Here is a 22231-nt window from a genome sequence, read left to right as displayed (position 1 = left end):
CAAATTCTGTGGGGCAGGCTGCAAGCCAGGGGCTCCCATGAAGGTCCTCATTGAATTCCCCAGGAACACACACTGGCTGTCTGAAGTAGAGATGGGGATTCTCTCTCTGAATGCTGAAATCACTTCTCCTTTTAAGGCCCTCAGCTGATTGGATAGGACAACACTCACTGCTGATGGCAAGCTCCTCAATTGATCCTAGATGTAATCAGGCATCTATGCAATCAACTCTGATTTAAGTCCATGATGTGCCACTATATTTCAGTTAGCCCACTTTTGCTTGACCAAACAACTGGGTATCATTACCTGGCCAAGTTGTGATATTAGCCTAATGGTGTTCCCTGATACACACATGGTGGTGAGCAGTAGGTGTGGACTGACCAGAATCCTTGCATTTGACCAGTGAGTAAGAGGAAATCCCAAGCTGGGCAGAATGACCCCACAATCACACAGCCAATGAAAGCCTGAACTGGGGTTCCCACCCAGTCTTCTGAGCCCAAATCCAGTGCTCCTTCCCCCTCACCCAAAACCAGTAGGGGTAGGAGGCTTTGCCAGTGTGACAGTGTGGAGGACACCGTGGAGGTCACTGCTTGGGCTTAGGGGCCTCAAATATCTGCCATGACCTGGGCGTACTAGAATCCCACTGCAGCTCCTCCTTCTGCTGCAGGCAATGAGGACACACTCTGGCATTTGGTCAACAACCTTAACTGTTGTTAAGGTAAGGTAAAGGGATGCAATCACTTCAACTCCCTGAACCAGGCTCTGTGCTAAAAAATTTACAGCCATCATCTCAAGTCAATGTCATAGCTTCCTTGAGGGCAGCTCAGATCCCATTTATGCACGGGGAGACTGAGGTGAAGAGAGGTCAGAGGACCTGCCAGAAAGTTTCCTTCAACTCTTTATTTTAACAAATGTCAAACTTACACAAGAGTTAAAAGAATAGAACTACAATCACCCTTCACCTGGATTCCCTCCTTATTATTAAATTTTCTCATGTTTAAATATTCCAATTTTCTGTCATAGTTTTTTTTAAAGATTTATTTACTTCTCCCCCTTCCCTCCATTTTCTGCTCTCTACATCCATTTTCTGTGTGTTCTGTGCTTGCTTGTATTCTCATTAGATGGCTCTGGGTACTGATTCTGGGACCTTCTGGAGTGGGAGAGAGGCAATCATTCTCTTTTGCTACCTCAGCTCCCTGGTCTGCTGCATCTCTTAGTGTCTCTTTTCTGTGTCTTTTTGTTGCATCATATGCTGTACCAGCTCTACACATGGCCAGCACTCCTGCACAGGGTAGCACCCCTGCATGGGGCAACACTCCTGCACAGGCCAGCACTCCACTCAGCCCAGCACTCCACATGGACCACTCATCACACAGGCCAGCTTGCCACATGGGCAAGTTTGCCTTCACCAGAAGGCCCTGGATGTCAAACCCTGGATCTGCTATATGGTAGATGGGTGCCCAATTGTTTGAGCCACATCTGCTTCCCTCTCTCTATAGTCTTTATTTGCTCATCTCTTTGAGAATAATTTTCAGACTTCATGCCCCATCACCCCTAAATACCTCAGCCTTATTCCTCCAAAGGACTTTCTCTTATATAGCCACAGGACCATTATCACAACTACAAAAATTAGCAATAATTTCATAATATCACTTTTTATAATGCCTATATTCATGTTTCTCCAATTCTCACAAAAATGCTTTTTAATAGATATTTCTTTTTAAATTGGAGGTGCCAGTGAGATTTATGCATTGCATTTGGTCATCATGTTTCCTTTGTCTCTTTGCATCTAGGATAGGTTGTCATTACAAGGACTTTTTTGAAGTGTTCAGAGTAAAATTAAATCTCATTTTGTCCTTCTTTACTCAGGGGAAAATATAGAATATTAGTGTGGTGGAGAAGAAATGAATCACTTTGAGAGAAAATGGAAAAATGTGTTTTGAGTTCAATGTTCTACCTTTTCTTTGGATGACAAGTCCTCACCCTCCCAGGAGCAGCAGAGTGCTTTCCCAAGCCACATGCACCTTTCCCTAAAAAAAAAAACCTTCCGTGGGTCCCCCTGGCCTCCAGATGAAGCTCAGAGGTCTTCACATGCTCAGAGGAGGAGCCAGCCCTGGTCACCTCTCCAATGTCCTCTCTCAACATATCCCCACATGGACTGTCCACTCAGTCACCCTGAATCACTTCTTGCTTCCATGACATTCACCCTTTCCTAGGAATCTCTTGGAGAATACCCACATATTCTCACATAACCATGTTCAACTTTCTCAGCTATTGCTTCTTCTAGGAACCAGTTTTTCTTTTCTGGAAGAAATCCAACATTGTCATGGTATATCATTCTTTTAATATGCTATTGGATTCAGTTTTCCAGCATTTTGTTCAGGGTTTCTGCATCTATATTCATAAGGGGCATTGATCTATAATTTTCTTTTCTTGCAATGTCTTTTGTTTGGTATCAGGGTAAAGCAGGCCTCATAAAGTAAGTGAGTTAGGAAATATTCCCTCCTCTTCTATTTTTTATCAACAGCTTTTTTGGGAAGAGTTTGAGAAGGGCCTATAAGACATCTATTGAGTAAAATAAGCCAGATACAAAAGGAAAAATATTTTGCCATTTCACTTATATGAAAGACCTAGAATAAGCAAAACCATGGAGACAGAAAGTAGATTCCAGGTACTAGGAGTGGGGGAGATAGGATAGGCAGTGGTGGTCAGAGGAGCTATTGCTTCAGTGGATGCAGAGAATCTGAGGAGATGAAAAAGTCTGGGTAATGAATGTTGGTGATGGCAGCAAAACATTGTGAATGTAATGAATACCACTGAATTGAACACCAAAAGTGGTTAAAATGGGAAATTTTTTTTTTATATATATATATATGTTACTACAATAAAAAGTTAAAAAAAGAAGAAGCTACAGTCATCAAGAGAGTGTGGTACTGACATAAGGTCAGACCAAAAGTCTAATAGAATATAATTGAGTATTCATAAATAAACCCTTACATCCCTGACCAACTGATTTCTGATAAGGGTACCTCTACTTTATCATCGACTTTGCCCATGAGGGTCTTGCCTCACAACCGTCCTCTCTCCTCCTATTTCCTGTAAACCTATCTTCCAGTATCTAGCACTCTGAGACAGGTTGATTTGCTTAATTCATATAAAAAAAGTCATGTATTATTTGCCTTCAATGCCTGGCTTGCTTCACTCCAAGGGGAGGGGATGAGGGGAATAGACTAGATGGAAGAGGGGGTAACTGAGGGACAGTGGAAGTGTTCTGCATGACCCTGAAATGATGGAAACAGGCCATGTTAAATTTCTCCAAAATTTTAAAAAGTATATAGTCTAAAATGTAAACCATAATGTAACCAAAAATTTATAAAAGTGTACAGTCTAAAATGTAACCATAACATAAACTATAATGGAACTGTGGTCAGTAGCTATGTTTCAATATCTGTACATCAGTTGCAGCCAAAGGAGTATCCAGATGTAAAAGTATCATTGCTGTGGAAGGGAAAAAAGATATGATGTTGGGTATATGGGAGTCCCCTCTATTCTATATGTGACTTTACTGTGACCTATAACTTTTCTGAAGACATAATAAAAAAAAGTTTTAAAAAAAGGATGTAGGCACTGAGGTAGAAATTGAAGAGACCGCCTTGCCACTGTATATACAGGGCAACACCTATTACAGTGATGAAAGCCAAAATACCAAAAAAAAAAAATTATGATATTTTTTATTTTTTACACTGTAATGTATTTTTTACATTATTTTAGTTATTTTAATTGCTATGTATTCGAGTTCTAATCTTTAAAACTATCATTACTATTTCATTTTCCTATTAATTGATAGGGCAATATATTAGGCTTCATTTTTAAGAGGTTTTGGATCACAGAGGGGTTCACCTACAGCTGGGGAGTAGCACTAGTGTGGGGTGTCATTGATGGGGCATGCTTGGGTGGTAGGGAGTTCTACAGGCATGCATATGGGGTATATGGATATGTTCAGATATTCATTGGGTATGGACATAGTGGGTAGAGTTTCACACAACTGAGGGAGTGCTGAGTTCTCATTCTGGGGAATTCTGTTGCTCTCCCCAGTGGAGCAGCAAAAATCCCCCACGTGCCTCTTCTGTCACTTTTACTGAACATGGTAAGCACTGGGGTTGGTGTATGCTCAGGAGACTTGAGTCTCTGGACTGTTCATTTGCCACCTGGGGCTTGAGCCTCAGCAGAGTTGTAATACTTACTCTCTGGTCCATTGGATTTACCCCAGGTCAGCTAACAGGGAGGTAAGGAGGTCAACCACCACACCAGGGAACACAGAGAGTCTACAACTACAAGCAGGAGAATCCTATCCATCAGCCATGTAGGATCTAAACTCCCTCTCAATTTAGAGGTGGATTGGACATCACCATCCCAGGGTCCTCAGGATGTAGGAATTAAATGTGAATTAGAATGGACTTACTGGTATTCTACTATAGAATTATTGTGATTCTAGCAATGGTAGAAACTGAATCATTGATGTGGAAACAATTCCTATGGAAGTTGCTGAGGGCAGGGAGAGGTGAGAAGAAGTGTGCTATGGGGACATTTTCGGGACTTGCAGATGTCCTGAATGATGTTGCAGGGACAGATGCAGGATGTTATATATCCTGCCATAACCCACTGAATTCACTGGGGGAAAATGTAAACAACAATGAAAACTATGATAAATGAAGTGTAGTAGTGCTCCAAAATGTATTCACGAAATGCAATGAATGTGCTACAATGATGAAAGAGGTGGTTAATATGTGAGGAGTGGGAGGGGTGGGGGTGGGGAGGTGTGGAGTATATAGGAACCTCATATTTTTTCCCCTCTTTATTTTTTTAAATATTGCTTTCAAAAAATAGGAGGTCCCCATATACCCCACCCCCCCACCCCGCCCTTAATCCACTCCTCCCACATCAACAACCTCTTTCATCATCGTGGGACATTCATAGCATTTGGTGAATACATTTTGGAGCACTGTTCCATCACATGGATAATCGTTCACATTGTAGTTTACACTCTCCCCCAGTCCACCCAGTGGGCCATGGTAGGATATGCAATGTCTAGCATCTGTCCCTGCAGTACCATCCAGGACAACTCCAAGTTCTGAAAATGCCCCCACATCATATCTTTTCTTCCCTCTCCCTACCCTCAGCACCTACCAAGGCTTATATTTTTAATGTAACATTTTTTTTGTGATTAATATACCTTTAGAAAAAGACAATTAAATAAAAAATGGGTCCCAATGTCCATTGTCATTGCATGTTCAGGTATGCAGACCAAGTGAGTTCCTCTCTCTTGGTTTATGTGATTTCAAATAAACAACTGCAGCACAAAATGCTTCATCAAGAGTTATTTGCACCCCATGGGATGGTGAAAAGCTGAGTGACCTTTCCAAGAAAATCAATGAACTTGATGCCCTATAATAGAAACATTTGTGTTCTCAGCACTCAGTAGTAATAAGGACAGAAGGCAAAGGGAATGAGGGAGGTAGTGTGAGTCCAGAACCAGGTCAGCCCTTCAAATAGCCATAGAGGGGCTGCACAGGGTGAGATGAGGATCACAAAGCATAATCTTTTCCCAGGAGCAGGGGCATAGAAGTCAAGGAGGGCCTTCCTGTCAGGGTCATGGGCTTCCTCTCTCATCTCACCTTCCCAGCAACAAGTTTCTGTCTCCTTTCCTGACATTTTTAGAGAAAATTCCCATCACATGTGGACAGTCTAATTTGTCACCAAGGAGGAGAGAAGAGACCATGACTTTCACTTGGCCACTGTTCTGTGCACTGATGGTGCCAGCATGACCCTCAGTGCATTCCTTCACCTGACTCAGAAGAGACTTGAGGTAGGTGACTTAACATCGAGTTTAATGGGATTAAGAAGAAAATGAAGGAAGTTACACAAGTTAAAAGAGTGAAGTGATGAATACTTTCTAATATTGACCCTGGAGATGATGATGATATTGATGAATAAAATGACTACCTTGGAATTATACACTTTAAATCTTTGACTTTTAAGGTGTAACTCAACTAATCTATTTAATTTAATTTTATTTTTTTTTGACAGATGAGTCTGTGTCCATTCTCTGTGTCTTCTTCTGTGACCACTTCCATTCTTAACAGCAGCACCAGGAATCTCGGTTTCTTTTTGTTGCATCAGCTTGTTGTGTCAGCTCTCCATATATGTGGTGCCATTCTTGGGCAGGCTGCACTGTCTTTCACGCTGGGCAGCTCTCCTTACGGGGTGCACTCCTTGAGCATGGGGCTCCCCTACGCAGGGGACACCCCTGCATGGCACAGCACTCCTTGCATGCATCAGCACTGTGCATGGGCCAGGTGTTTAAAAAGGAAGTTCACACAATGCCTGGAGGAAGGGGAAAGGCTGGAGGCATGAATTATAGAGGTACAAGGGAAAATTTGGGGGAATTGCCTATTGGGTTTGTAGTAATATTTACATGTATTCACACATATGTGTACATATAATTCCTTGTTATTTATTTCAATAAAATATTCACTAGAAATGGAATAGATTTTAAATAATCTCATACTCTAGATAAGTTTTGAAGAAGGGAGGGGTTGATTAGAAAGTGTAAGCTCTCTTGCACTTCTGGTGTTCTCATGGTTAATTCCAATATCCTGGAGTTAGTTTGAGGCATTTACCTGAAGTTCTCCTTGGCAATGACAATGTCCCAGGTTCTAACATTTTCCCAATACATGAATATGTTATATTCCCTATTTACTTACATCCCCACTGATATCCTGTATTATATATTGCAACTTAGGAGGAGATTTTAAAATAAGATATTGTTTTTCCACTAAATATTTTATAGTTTTGGAATGTTTGCTAGTTCTGTTTGCTAGTAGTTTGCTAGTTTTGTTTTAAAATTATATGTATTGGAGAGGCTGGCAAGGATGGTTTAGGAGTGGGTGCACTCTCATCATCTCTCCTACAGGGAACAAGATAGGTGGGGACAGAGTCCTGCCTGAGAGGGCTGTTTTGGGAGCCCACAGGGTGGGAGACTTTTGGACATCAATCTGGAGAGAGTGAGACAGGGGTAGTGATTGCCCATAGTCAAATGGCAGGTTTCTGGTGCTTGTGCCTGAAGCTGTGGGAAGTTTAAACCTTTCCCTTAAGAATGGTAGCTGCAGTATTCCCTGAACACTGCTGGCCACATGGTGGTAATTCCCTGAACCCCATGTTCCCCACACAATGATCATCATAACCACTGTTAAGGTTCCCTGAACCCAGTGCTCCCTGAACCCCAAGATTCCCCAGGCCTGTCAGGTTCAAAATCCAAGAGTGGGAGGTTCCTGGTGAAGGATACAGAGGGGCCTGGAGAGTGCAGGTTTGATAGTCTGGATCCACTTTTTGAGCTTTGAGAAGCTTACCAACTGGCTTGGGAGGGGGGATATTAGGAAGAGGTGAGAAGCAGTCCAATTTACCTAAATGAACTGGGATAAGGAAAATTGCTCTGGAAATTGCTCAGGAAATAACAGCAGATTTAATGAAGCAGAGGAAAGAATTAGTGATGTGGAAGATAGTACATCTGAAATCAAACAGATAATAGAATTGATAGATTAAAAGATAGAAAAAATCCAACAGGTACTTAGGGACCTGAATGACAATGCAAAATGCACAAATATGCAATATAGGCATCCCAGAAGAGGAGAAGCGAAAGGGGACAGAAGGGATGTTGGAGGAAATAATGCCTGAAATCTTCCCAAATCTATTGAGGGAGATGAATTTATATGTCCAGGAAGCACAAGACACAGCAAACACCATAAATCCCTACAGGCCTACCACAAGACATATGCTTGTCAAATTATCCAAAGCTCAAGACAGAGAAAATACTAAAGGCAGCACAAGAAAAGAGAACCATCACAAACAAGGAAATCTCAGTAAGAGTAAGTGCTGATTTCTCATCTGAAACCATGGAGGCAAGAAGGCAGTAGTATGACATAGTTAAGGGAACTAAAAAAAAAAAAAATTGCAGCCAAGAATGCTCTATCCAGCAAATCTGGCATTCAAAAATGATAGATCATTTTAAAAATTCACAGATATACAGAAACTAAGAGAATATGCCAATGAGAAATCTGCCTGCAAGAAATACTAAAGGGAGATCTATAGGATGAAAGAAATAAACAACAGCAACAGAGCTGGAGGAGAGTTTACGAACAACAAAAAAGACTAAGTAAAATATGAACAAGAGATGACATATAAAAACCCAAAGAAAATATGGCTAATGTAAGTAATTCCTTGAGAGAAATAACACTGAATGTTAATAGATTAAAATTACCAGTCAAGAGACATGGATTGGCAGAATGGATAAGAAATATGATGCGTCTATATGCTCTCTACAAGAAACCCATGTTGGGTACATGGATTCAAGTTGTTTAAAGTGAATTTCTAGAAAAAAAATTCTTACAGGAAACAATAAACAAAAAAGAGGAGGAGTAGATATACTAATATAAAAAAAAATAGACTTTAAATACTAACTATTGTGAGAGGCAAATATGGACACTACATTTTCAGGAAACAATAAAAAAGGGCAGGATTAGCTATAGACTTTAAATACAAACTATTGTGAGAGGCAAATATGGACACAACATTTTAGAAAAGTTGTAAACTTTCAATAAGAAAGAACAGTCATAAACATTATGCACTCAAAAAGGGTTTTTCAGAATACATTAGACAAATGCTGGAAAACCTAAGTGGAGGAAGATTTGTCTCTACATTTATAGTGGAGGACTTTAGTACACCATTATTAACATTATCAGAACATCTCAAAGGATAATTAATAAAGAAACAAAGACTTTGAATAATATTTTAGAGTACCTGGACTTAATAGACACATACAGAACATCACACCCAAATACAGCAAGATATACATTCTTCTTAAGGGCACGTGGATCATTCTCAAAGACAGACCACATGCTGGGCTACAGAGAAAGTCTCAATGTAATCAGAAATATTGAAGTTATACAAAATAATTTTTCTGATATCTGTGGAATGAAATGGGAAATCTGCAAGGTCCAGAGAACTGAATTAGTCAGAAAGACATGGACGTTAAGCAACATATTCTTAAACATACATTGGGTCAAAGTGGAACTCTCAAAAGAAATTAGTACCTACCTTGAAATCAATGAAAATGTCAACACAAATTATCAAAACTTATGGGATGCAGCAAAAGCTGTTCTGATTGGGAAATTCAAAGTCATAAATTCATGCATAAAAAAATAAGAAAGAGCTAAAGTCCAAGACCTAACTGTACACTTGGAGGAATGAATAAGAAAACAACAAACACCAAAGGAAGAAGAAAGAAACAAATAACAAAGATTAGACCAGAATGAAATGAAATAGAAAATAAGAAAGCACTAGATAAACAAAACCAATAGCTGACACTTTGAGAAGACCAATAAAATTGACAAACCCATAACTTGATTAAAAAAGAAAAAAAGAGAAGATGCAAATACACAAAATAAGAAATGAGAAACGGGATATCATCACTGATCCCACAGAAATAAATACTGTTGTAAAAGGATACTTTGAAAATCTATATGCCAAAAAGAAGAATAATTTACAAATTCATAGAAACATGTTAGCAGCCTACATTGACAAAAGCAGAAATTGATTATCTAAGCAAACCAATCACAAGTAAAGTGATAGAATCAGACATTACAAACCTCCCAACTAAGAAGAACCTTGGGCCAGATGGCTTCACAGGTGAATTCTACCAAACTTTCTGGAAAGAACTAACACCAATCTTGCTTAAACTTTTCAAAACATCTAAATAAAAGGAACATTGCCTAACTCATTCTATGATACCAACTTAATACCCTAAAAACAAAGTCAAAGACACCACAAGAAAGGAAAATTATAGACCAATCTCTCTAATGAACCCAGATGTGAAAATCCTCCACAAAATACTTGCTAATCGTATTCAACAAAACATCAAATGAATTATAAAAAATGACCAAAAGGGTTTCATCCCCTGTATGCAAGGATGGTTCAACATAAGAAAATCAATCAATGTAATAAACCACATAAAGAGATGAAAGGAAAAAAATCACATGATCAAATCTGTAGATGTGGAAAAAGTATTTCACAAAATAGAACTCACTTTCATGGAAAAAAAACAGTGTAAAAGATAGGAAACTTTCAGAATTGATAAAGTGCAGATATGAAAAACCCACAGTTTCCATCATTTACAATGGTGAAATCCTAAAATCTTTCCCTCTAAGATCAGGAACAAGACAAGTATGCCCACTATCACCCCTCCTATTTAACATAATCTTAGAAGTACTTGCTCGAGCCCTGAGGCAAGAACCAGACATAAAAGGCATCCAATTAGAAAGGAAGAAGTCAAATTTCACTATTTGTAGATGACATGATCCTCTATATAGAAAACCTTGAAAAGTCTACAACAAAGCTTCTAGAACATATAAATGAGTTCAGTAAAGTCACAAGTTACAAGATCAATGCACACAAATCAGTAGCATTTCTGTACAACAATAATGAGCTATCTGAGGAGGAAATCAGGAATCAAATGCCATTCACAATAGTAATTTAAAAAAAATAAAAAACCTAGGAATAAATTTAACTAAAGATGTAAAAGACTTATACACAGAAAACTACACAACACTGTTCAAGGAAATCAAAGAAGACCTAAATAAATGAAGAATATCCCCTGTTCATGGATAGGAAGACTAAACATTATTAAGATGTTTATCCTACCAAAACTGATCTACACATTCAATGCAATCCCAATAAAAATCAACACATAATTATTTAATGAACTAGAGAAACTAACTACAAAACTTATTTGAAGAGGAAAGAGGCCCAAATAGCCAACAACATATTGAAAAAGAAAAATTAAATTGGAGGAATCACACTACCTGACTTCAAACATACTACAAAGCTACAGTAGAGAAAATGGCATGGTATTGGCACAAGGATAGACACACTGACCAATGGAACCGAATTGAGAGTTCTGATATAGATCCTCATATATACAGTCCTATGGTATTTGACAAGGCCACCAAACCACTCAACAGGGAGAGAATGGTCTCATCAATAAATGGTGCCTGGAGAAATTGATATCCATATGTAAAAGAATGAAAGAGGATTTGCAACTTACACCTTATACAAAAATCAACTCAAAACTTCAATATAAGACCCAAGACCATAAAGACCTTGGAAAGCAAAGTAAGGAAGTATCTAGAGGACCTTGTAATAGGAAACGGCTTCATGACCTTCACACCAAAAGCACGAGCAGCAAAAGAACAAATAAATAAATGGAACTTCCTTCAAATTAAAACCTCTTGCACCTCAACGGAGTTTGTCAAGAAAATGAAAAGAGAGCCTACACAATGGGAGAAAATATTTGATAACCATATATCTGATAGGAGACTTATATCTTGCATATATAAAGAACTACTTTATCTTGAAGAAAAAAAAAAAGACAAACAGCCCATTTAAGAAATGGGGAAAAGATTTGAACAGACACTTCTGCAAAGAAGATATCAAATGGCTAAAAAGCAAATGAAAAATGATCAAAATCCCTAGCTATTAGGGAAATGCAAATCAAAACAACAATGAGATACCATCTTACTCCCATAGGACTGGCAGCTATCAAAAAATCAGAAGGCTGCAACTGTTGGAGAGGATGTGGAGGAATGGGAACACACATCCACTGCTGGTGGGAATGCAGAAGGATCCAGCCATTCTGGAGGACAGTTTGGGGATTTCTAAATTTCTAGATTTGCCATATGACCCAGCAATTCCACTGATGGGTATATACCCAGAAGATCTGAAAACAAGGACACAAACTGATATATGCACACCAATGTTCATAGCAGCACTATTCAGTATTGCCAAAAGTTGGAATCAACCCAAATGCCCATCAACAGATGAATGGATAAATATAATGTGGTATAAACATACAATGGAATATTAGTCAGCTATAAGAATAAATACAGAGCAAACACATGTGATAACATGGATGAATCTTGAGAAACTTATGTTGAGTGAAGCAACCCAGGCATTGAAGGACAAATACTGCATGAGCTCTCTGATATGAAATAAGTAAACCAAGCTGCCTCAGAGAGTTAGAGACTGGATGATAAACTTTAAGGTAGTTGGAGGGTAGAGGAAGGTTGTGAGCTGACAGCTACTTGGGTGAAATCTATGATAACCTAGAGATAAGTATTTGTACAGGGAAGGGATAAAATGGAGACATAGGGATAACTTTGGATGGGGCTGCATGGGCTTTAGGGGTGCTAGGGATGGGAGGATGGGTCAGATTTCCCAAGAAATAGGGGAGAGTGTGAGGGGAATATTTGATCATGGGAGATTGTCAAGTATGTAGTTGAAATTGTGGTGCAGAGAAAACTCTTTAGAGGATGTAATATGGAAGGTTGCTTGCTTGAGATGCTTAAGTGGGGGAGGGGCATCTGACACAGGGCAAGCTTCTGGGGAGTGTTTGAGTGCTCATTTTGTCATAGTGGATTATATCATTGGGTGGAGACCCATACAATGAGAGTGAAGTTATACCCACTTCCTGGGGAGGACTGATGTTCTCAAACAGAGGGAATAGTATCTCTTGAGAGAATCGGTGGCTCCCAATGGGTCAGGGCAGTCAAGTATGTCAAACCCTCAACATTTTTGCAAATATCTCTGAATATGGTCCCTCAAGTAATGAAGACTGATTGTCATGTTGGGCCCTGAGGGGAGGGGAAAGAGGTGTTGAATACATGGAGTCAGGGTAACTGTGGGACAATGGAAGTGTTCCACAAGATCATGCCATGATGGATATAGGTCACATTAAATTACACCAAAAATGTATAAAAAAAATAGGCTAAAATGTTAACCATAGTGTAAAACAGAAGATAACTAAAAATTTAGAAAATTGTATAGTCTAAAATATAAGCCATAATGTAAACCCAAATGGAACCATGTTTGAAAGCTATCATTTCAATATCTTTACATTAACTGCAGCAAATATAATATGAACATGTAAAAAGATCATTGTTGGGAAGGGACAAAGGGTTTGATGTTAGATATGTGCGAGTACCATATATTATATATGTGAATTACTGTGACCTAAAACTTATGTCAAGATAAGCATAATAATCAGGAAAAAAAAAAGAAAGGAGGAAGACACTGAGGAAGAAAAGGAAGAAATTGCCTTGCCGCTGTACATACAGGCCACACCTGTAGCAGTGGTGAAAGGCAAAATGTCAAAAACAAAGCATTTTCATCTTTTCATTTTTGTCATACCCCAATTAATTTTTCTTTTATTTAGTTTTTCTAATTTCTATGTGTTCTATGTCTAACCTTTAAATCCATCACTATATTCAATTTTTCTATTAATGGAACCTGGCAATATATTGGGCTTCCTTTTTGAAGAAGTTTTGCACTATGGAGAGGATCAACTATGGTGGGGAATGAGCACTTGTGTGGAGTGTCATTGGTGGGGGGCACATTGTTGGGAGGGAGTTCTCCAGGGCGTGTATACAGGGTGTATACAAATATAGGGATATTTTCATAATGGTTTCCAATTGGAAATGACAGATGAGAGAGTGGTCAATTCCTGACCAGGGGAACTCTATCACATTCCCCAATTTAACAACAATAATCCCCCAAGTGCAGTGGCAAAGACCAATAAAGATGGATAGTCCAATGATGAGCCCTTGGTACTGATGGCTCTGATTATAAGCCTGTGTGCCTAAAATATGAACTAGTCCTACAGCTGTGGGGTGCCCAAGAGATACCTCCTGATAGCCTCCATGTTGCTCAAATGTGGCCACTCTCTAAGTCAAACTCATCATGTAGATGCATTACCTTCCCCCCAGCTTGGAACATGACACCCAGGGATGAGCCTCCCTGGCACTGAGGGATTACTACCAAGCAACAGCCGATAATGTAACTGCAAAAAGACCATGAACAAAGAGGTCAACTCAGACCCGCAGAATATCTCAGCCTACATGTAATATCAGGTGTTAAAAATTGTTTTTTGACTTTGGATAAAAAGGGGGAAATAGAAAGGACAAGTGAGTTTATATGGCTAACAGTCTCCAAAAAAGAGTTTGGAGGTCATCAGGAGGTGGTACTTATGCATGCCTCAGCAGGATACCAAAGACAGCCAAGATAGATGGCAACCCAGGTATTGGTTCTCCTGAGGGCTGCAGAGACCCACAGGTTCTACAGTCAAGGCAAATGGCTCTGGAGTTTGGGGCCATGTCAGTAGGCCCTACTTTGTAGTTTGTGTTCGTGAGGATGGAGTTTGACTCAGATATAACCTTTCACCATATGCCTCTTCTGTTATTTTTACTGGACCTGTAGTTGGTGTCTCAGTTGGTGTATATTCGGGATACCTGAATCTCTGAACTGTCCATGTGATGGCCAAGTCCTGGGCCTCAGCAGACTTGCAGCTTCTTCCCTCTAGTGTCTTGGACTTACCCTGGCCAGCTGACAGGGTGGTGAAGAGGGGCAACCACCACACCAGTGAGCCAAGAGTGCGTTCAGCTTCAAGCAGGAGAATTCCATCCATCATCCATGTGGAATCTAAACCCCCTCTTGATGTAGAGGGGTACTGGACATAGCCATCCCAAGTCCACAAGATGGAGGAATAGAGTATGGATTAGAGTGAACTTAGTGGTTTTCTGCCAGGGAACTACTGTGATTATTAAGGGAAGAAATTGTAGTAGTGATGTGGAAAGGGTAGCCACAGTGGCTGCTGATGGTCGTGAGAGGGAAGAAGAGACATGGTGTGGGGGCATTTTCAGGATTTAGAGTTTTTCTAGGTGGTGCTATATGGATGGATGCTGGACATTGTGTGTCCTGTGGTGGCCCACTGGGTGGACTGGGAGAGAGTGTGGACTACAGTGTGGACCACTGTCCTTGTGCTGCAGTGGTTCACCAGAATGTATTTGCCAGGTGCAGTGGATGTGCCACAACAATGGAAGAGTTTGTTTATGTGGGAGGGGTGGCATGGGTGAGTTGGGGGGTATATGGGACCTCATATTTTTTTAATGTAACATTTAAAAGAAAATAAAGAAGAAAACAAAATGTTTGGATAGTTTCATATTGGTTTCAGTTAAAAATGACAACTGGGGGAGTTCTGAGTTCCTAGCCAGGAGAGCTCTATCACATTCCCCAATGGAACAGCAACAATCCCCCATGTGCAATGGCAAGGACCAATAAAGATGGATGGTCCAACAATGAGCCCTTGATACCAATGGCTACAATTATGAGCCTGTGTGCCTGAAACATGAACTAGGCTTAGAGCTGTGGGGTGCCTAAGATTTACCTTCTGAGGGCCTCCACGTTGCTCAAATGTGCTCTCTAAGCCAAACTCAACATGTAAATGCATTACCTCCCCCACAACGTGGGACATGACTCCCAGCGATGAGCCTCCCTGGTGTTGTGGGTTTACCACCAGGTACCAGCTGATGATGCAACTAGAAAAAGACCTTGAATAAAAGGGTCAACTCAGAGCAGCAGAATATCTCAGCCTACATGTAATATCAGGTGTTAAATATTGTTTTATGACTTTGGATAAAAGGGGGAAAATGGAAAAGACAAATGAGTTTATATGGGATTTGCTTTTGATAACAGCCTATCTACTGAAAACACTCTCCAAGCTATTGAAAGAATGAGTGCCTGATATAAAATCCTCAACTTTGTTACCTGAAATCCAGGAATCTGGTTGCTGCTGAAAGATAGGCCAGGGAAACATGAGAACAGTCCTAGTTACCTCCATCTTGTAGAGTTACAGAAAAATAGCTGGACCAATAGAACGATAGCAGCCCAAACAAAAACAGGGCCCTTGGTAACCTATTTTTCAGGTATCGGCCCCTAATCATTTCATATAACTGAGATCATACAATATTTGTTATTTTTATCTGCCCTATTCCACTCAACATGTTCTCTTAGACTATGCCCATGTCTTAGCATGTATCAGAACTTCATTACATTTTATATCCTAATAATATTCCACTGTATGTGTATATCACATTGCAATTACCCATTCTTCTGTTGATGGCCTTATGGGTTTTTTCCACCTTTTGGCAATTGTGAATAATACCACAATGTTCATATATCTGCTTAGTCCCTCTTTCAACTCTGTTAGGCAATTACCTAGAAGGGAGTTTTCCAGGTCATATCAACTATATCCTTTTTTGTTATTATCCACATCTGCCATTATCAGCTTCCTTGTTGTTGAGCAATTGCTGAGAATGGAACATTAATGTGCATTTCTCTATTTCAATTATCAATTCCATCAATTGGGATTTATAAAACAGTCCCCTTCATGACTATGCAATATCAATCTTTATTACTAATAATTTTCATTTGGGAACTCCACTTTCTTCCAAAAGTAATATTGAGACTCTAATCTTATTTTAGTCCATATTTCCATGGTATATATTCACCCAAATCTTACTTTTTACCCTTTCCTGCATTATAATTAAAAATGGCTTTCTTGTAAACAGCATATAGTGAAAATAATTGTCTAATGCAACAAAGAACAATTTTAATTTTCAATTTTCAAAAACTGCATTCTTGCTTCCTTGTTTTTTATAAGAATGTGGGAAAATTTTCTCAGATTCCTATATAATCAAGCTTACCTTTAACTTTTTCTATAGAAGTTGAAAACTGGATACTTTCCAAGTTTCTAGAGGTGAAGTGATAAACACATTATGTTCTAGGTAAACAATGGAAAACAACTCAGTATCAAAATCAAGAGGGCTCAAACTCAAATAATTATTCTGAGAGATGGAAACTAAATGAAAGTACATACTATGTAATTCAATTTATATAAATTCTGGAAGACACGGACAGAAAAAAACAATAATATCAGTGCATGCATCTAGAGAGATTAGGAGGAGGGAATGGTTTGGAGGAAGGAATTAAAGATGTATAAGTGGAAACTTTGAAGGCTGATGGATTTCTTCACTAACTTGAGTGTGGCTGTGATTAATGGGTTCACACATATGTCATTCCTCACCATTCTGAAAACAAGAAATATATGTAGTTATTGCATGTGAATTATACCTCAATAAAGCAGTTGCAAATAAGCATATGAGTATATTTTTACAGAAAATAAATAGAAATACAGGTAATGACACGTGAACTATGGGGGACTTCTACAAATTTATCTTCATTAACACTCATAAACTATATATTATTTAAGTAAATACTAGAGTACAAAATCACACCATAATAGAGAGAGACTTTCTGAAAAAATTTCTCAGAATATCACAATATTTCCTGGTTAAGGGGAGTACAGACTCACAAACTGGGGCTCTCTCTCACCACATATGAGCTCTTTGGCACATTACAAAGCACTTCTGTTTCTGTTTGGAAACTGACATCTATAAAACGGAGGTAACACTGTCACCTACTTCACATCATTTATGGGCTTTTGTAAAAAAATGGCCATCGTATTAATAATTGTGATAATAGATTCTTTGTTTATATATTTTACTCCCAGGATCTGAATCACATATTATGTTCATTCTAATAGTTTGTATATTAAGACTGTTCCCTTTCTCTTTGAATTACTCTAGATTTTTTTGGAAATTAAACATTTTGCATGAGACAATAAATATTGTTGTATTATTTCCTTTATTATTAGTTTTTTTATTATAAATCATTTATCCTGCTTTGGTATTATCACACTGTACATTCTGCTGGGCCTTATTATGGAGGTTCCATGAGTATAATCAAGGCTGACTTGGAGTTGACCCTTGCCAACTGTACCTGAGTTGATTTTTTTTGCTCTGGGAACCAAAATGTTAGTTTCCTCAAGTGATACCTTGTTTTTCTCTGCCTGTTTGGCTTGGGATCTCTATATGTGTTCTCTACAAAGAGAATTCCCCTTTTCCTGCATTTCCAAGTTAACTTCTCTTTTGTTCTTTTTGTAATTTTACATCTGTGACATGAAGATAACATTGATACTTATTTCCATGTTTAGCATGCTTTCGTGAAAATGAAATAAAATGATTGGAATGTGTTTAGCTCAGCACAATCATACAATAGGCAATCACACTTCCTGAATGTGGTCATAGCCATCTCCACCAGGACAATCATATCTCCTCTGTACACTGACACCTCTGAAGGCATCCAACCCAGACCTTTTTTTTTTTTTAAAAAGATTTATTTATTTATTTATTTCTCTCTCTCCCCTTCCCACCACCCCGGTTGTCTGTTCTCTGTGTCTGTTTGCTGTGTCTTCTTTGTCTGCTTCTGCTGTTGTCAGCGGCACGAGAATCTGTGTTTCTTTTTGTTGCGTCCTCTTGTGTCAGCTTTCCCTGTGTGCAGCACCATTCCTGGGCAGGCTGCACTTTTTTTCGCTCTGGGTGGCTCTCCTTACGGGGCCCACTCCTTGTGCATGGGGCTCCCCTACATGGGGGACACCCCTGCGTATCAGGGCAATCCTTGGGCGCATGAGCACTGCACATGGGCCAGCTCCACACGGGTCAAGGAGGCCCGGGGTTTGAACCGCAAACCTCCCATGTGGTAGACGGATGCCCTAACCACTGGGCCAAGTCCACCACCCAACCCAGATCTTACTATGAGGTACGAGGAAATGAAAAACAGGTTCCCACTATAGCTGATTAAAACCAGCCCACCCTGACCCTGCAGCTCTGGGAAAGGAGTCCCAGCTTTGGGATTCTGATGTGTTCACACATTGATAGGAACTGAAGAGAAATGATTCATCCAGGAATTGGAGCTTGGCTGGGTTTATATTATTGCAAGCTTAAAAGGAATTTCATTGAAAAATAAATATTGAGTATGTGAGTGCATGTGAGTGGGAGGAAGACTGGTATTTTGAGACAATTCTTTGACCAAATGTCTTCTGCCTGGAGGTGTCCAATCTGGGTACAAATGGTGGAATCTTGGGAGACTTGGGTAATGACTGGGGTCTCTGAGTCTCTCTTGGACATTCTAGGGATTCTCTTTCAGTAGCTACTGGATGGTACTAGCAGGGTCAAAGGAGGTATCTGGGTGATGGAATGAAGACATACTATGAGAAATTTTTGAGGGGCCAGTTTATCAAATAAAAAAATAATACCTAGAGCATGCTGTGTCTCAGGTGGACAGTTTGTGAGCTGAGGACATGAAAGTGTATTACTGAGTCAGTTGAAGTAACGGAAGGGGGTGTGAGCTGAGACTCAAATCTCTCCATCTGAGTGCCCTCCAGGGTACACTCAGGACCTCACAGCTCCAAGATCATGTGCCAAAAAAGGCAAGGGAGAGTGAAATTTGTCATCTAGAGTTTCCTTTAAGGGTCTGTGTATCTATTTCTGTCCCAGAGTTCAGTTTTTCTGACCAATAATCAATGTCCCTGTGGACACCTGGAGAGTCAAGCTGCTGAGAGCAGAGTGAGAAACTTTGATGCCCACAGGTTCTGTTGGAACCAAAAGAGCTTATCAAGGGGTTGCAGATGCTAGCCAACTACACCAGCCATAGTGACCACAACTGTAACTTAGTCATCCATGGTCAGGGTGCCTGCCACAGACAGTTTCTGCTGCCACCTACAGTCAACAATGTGAATGGTCAAGACCGAAGATTTGCTGTGTGGGACCCACATTTGAGGGAAGAATGTAGGAAGCCAGGTCTACAGCTCTCAACATGACAAGAAGGACTAACTGCAGGGGCCTCTCAGGAATAATTGCAGAGGTCAGGACCACAGAAGGCACAGGAAGAGACTAGAACATGCTGCCCAGGGACTAGGTCAAGGGGCAACTGAAATGAAGCTCATGATCACTGGGCCAAGATACAAGTACAGGGCAGGTGCAAGGAGAGCTCAGTATCATTGAGTCCAAGGATTTTAACTATAGTCAGGTGGAGAGAAAAGACTGGACCACTGATAACAGAGGCCAGGGCCTGAGGCAGGTGCAGGGAAAGCTAAGAACCGTAGAGCATAGCCCCCAGATCCAGGACAGATATAGGGACACTGAGAAACATGGTGGCCAGGAGGAGCAAGGACTAAAATCAGTGCAGGGGGAGATCAGAATCACTGAGGCCAAGAACAGATGCAGGAGAAACTCAGTGTCAAGGAGCCAAGGGGTCAGGAACAGGGGTAAGTGGAAGTCAGAAGCACTAATCCCAGGGACTGGAATGAGGGACAGATACAGGGGGACTCAGGATCAATAGTCCAGGAACAGGACTAGGGACAAGTGCTGGGGGTAAAAGGAGCATGCATACTAGGGGACTGGACCAGGAGCATGTACATGGGGAGTCTATGGGAATAAATTTCAGCATAAGACTTCCCTATTTATCTTATGATAAGGATCAGGAAAACCTGGGTTTGACTATGCTACATGGCTTAAGACAGAAGTTTAGTGAAATGTCATTAATGCATTTAAATTTGGGTAATTTTATTGATAAATAAAAGCTATAAACAAGCAATATACACAGAAGTTTGTCCACATTAAATGATGTAAACAAATGCCACCCTCACGAACAATGCAAAAAACAGGGAGATGTGGAATTATGTCATCCATGAAAAATGCAGTCTGATATTCAGCAGGGTCCTCAGAGTTCATTCCACATGTGGATTTAACTTTCCAGCTAGCACCTCCCCTCACAGCACCTCCATGCATCAACTTCCTGAATTCCTCATGCACCAGATCCTAACCTTGGTACATGCCTTATGATATTCTTCTGAATCCACAAATCCTGCCATAATCACAGTGACTTTAGGTTACTGGCTAAGTTCTTTTTAGCTCATATTTCTGACTCAGCACCTTGGAACCAGACTGGAGTTGAAGGTCATACTAAATTTATTACTTAGCCATTAACTAATATTATTGAATAGCCTGGTTGTAATATGCTTCTTTCATGTTCTGTTCATGAGATGATAATTTAGAAAGACATATTCAGAGATGAGAGGATCAAAGTCCATCAATGCTCAGGTGAGTAGGGTTGACTTGCACCAGAAGCACAGGAGTGACATTGACACACATGAAAGGGCAGGACCAAGGCTAATGGTGCCTGAGATATCATGTTTGTTAGAGGTGAGGGTGCATACAGGTCATTTCTGATTCTCACAGGGGATTATACCACTAATATGAGTAACGAAAATATATAACAGGTCTGACAAATTTCTTAACTTTTACACAAGATATTACAACTGAGGAATGATCTCAACAAACTGGAGAAAGTGGCATCAAATATCCTTTCCTCCACTGATAATTCAAAAAACAAATAGAATCCATTATATTCAACACTGCCAGAGGATATATAAATATTATATATTATATAATATTATATATCTTATGTATGAAATCAATATGTACCTAAACTGACACACACAAATATATACATATAATCTCTGGGAGTAGGGGCAAAACGAATCCATTCCCAGAGCCATTCTTGAATCTTTGTCCACATCCACCTCCCAATTCAAGACATTACTTGACTTTAAGAAAAGGAACCTGGGTTCAGTGAGGGACATGTGGATGTGGACAACAGGATGTGGACCATGTTCTCTGAGGCATCAGCCATCCTCCTCCTCCCAGGGTTCCCCTAAGACAAGGACCTCCCCTCATCCTCTTTCATTTTACTTACAAAGTTGCCTCTTAAATGCAAATTGCCACATGTTGAACAGATGAAAACAGAGCAAACATTTATTTAAATTCAAGTTTCTTCTCAGTCAGGAAAATATTTCCTGGGACTCATGGACCTCATCCACAAGAACACGAAATCTTTGTGCTTCTTCCTCTTTCTGGTGTAATCTCCCAGATGTGAGTGTCTCAAGATTCAGACATGAAGGTCATGGGAATCATGCCTCTGAGCATAGGGCTCACTGTGGTTTTCCTTGTCCTCAGGTGTCTGGTCTGAAGTGCAGCTGAAGGAGTCAGGACATGACTTGTTGAACACTTAACAGGCCCTGCCACTCACCTGCAAAGCCTGTAGATGCTCTTTAACTGAATATATTATTCATTGGATCCACCAGTCTCCAGGAAAGGGGCTGCAGTGGGTCAGTGAGATATATAGTGGTAGAAGCAGATACTATAACCCAACTCTTCAGTCTCATCTTGTCATCAACATGAACATAGCAAAAATGAAGTTTATTTAAAATATGGCAGTGTGAGAATCATGGACACTACAAAGTATTATTGTATGAGAGACACAGTAGGGAAAATAATTGTGAGCCCAGACAAAAACCTCCCCTGCAGGGCACAGCAGGTGACTGGAATTC

Source organism: Dasypus novemcinctus, chromosome 19 (genome assembly GCF_030445035.2).
Source record: "Dasypus novemcinctus isolate mDasNov1 chromosome 19, mDasNov1.1.hap2, whole genome shotgun sequence".
NCBI classification, from domain to species: Eukaryota; Metazoa; Chordata; class Mammalia; order Cingulata; family Dasypodidae; genus Dasypus; species Dasypus novemcinctus.
This window is presented reverse-complemented; position numbering follows the sequence as displayed.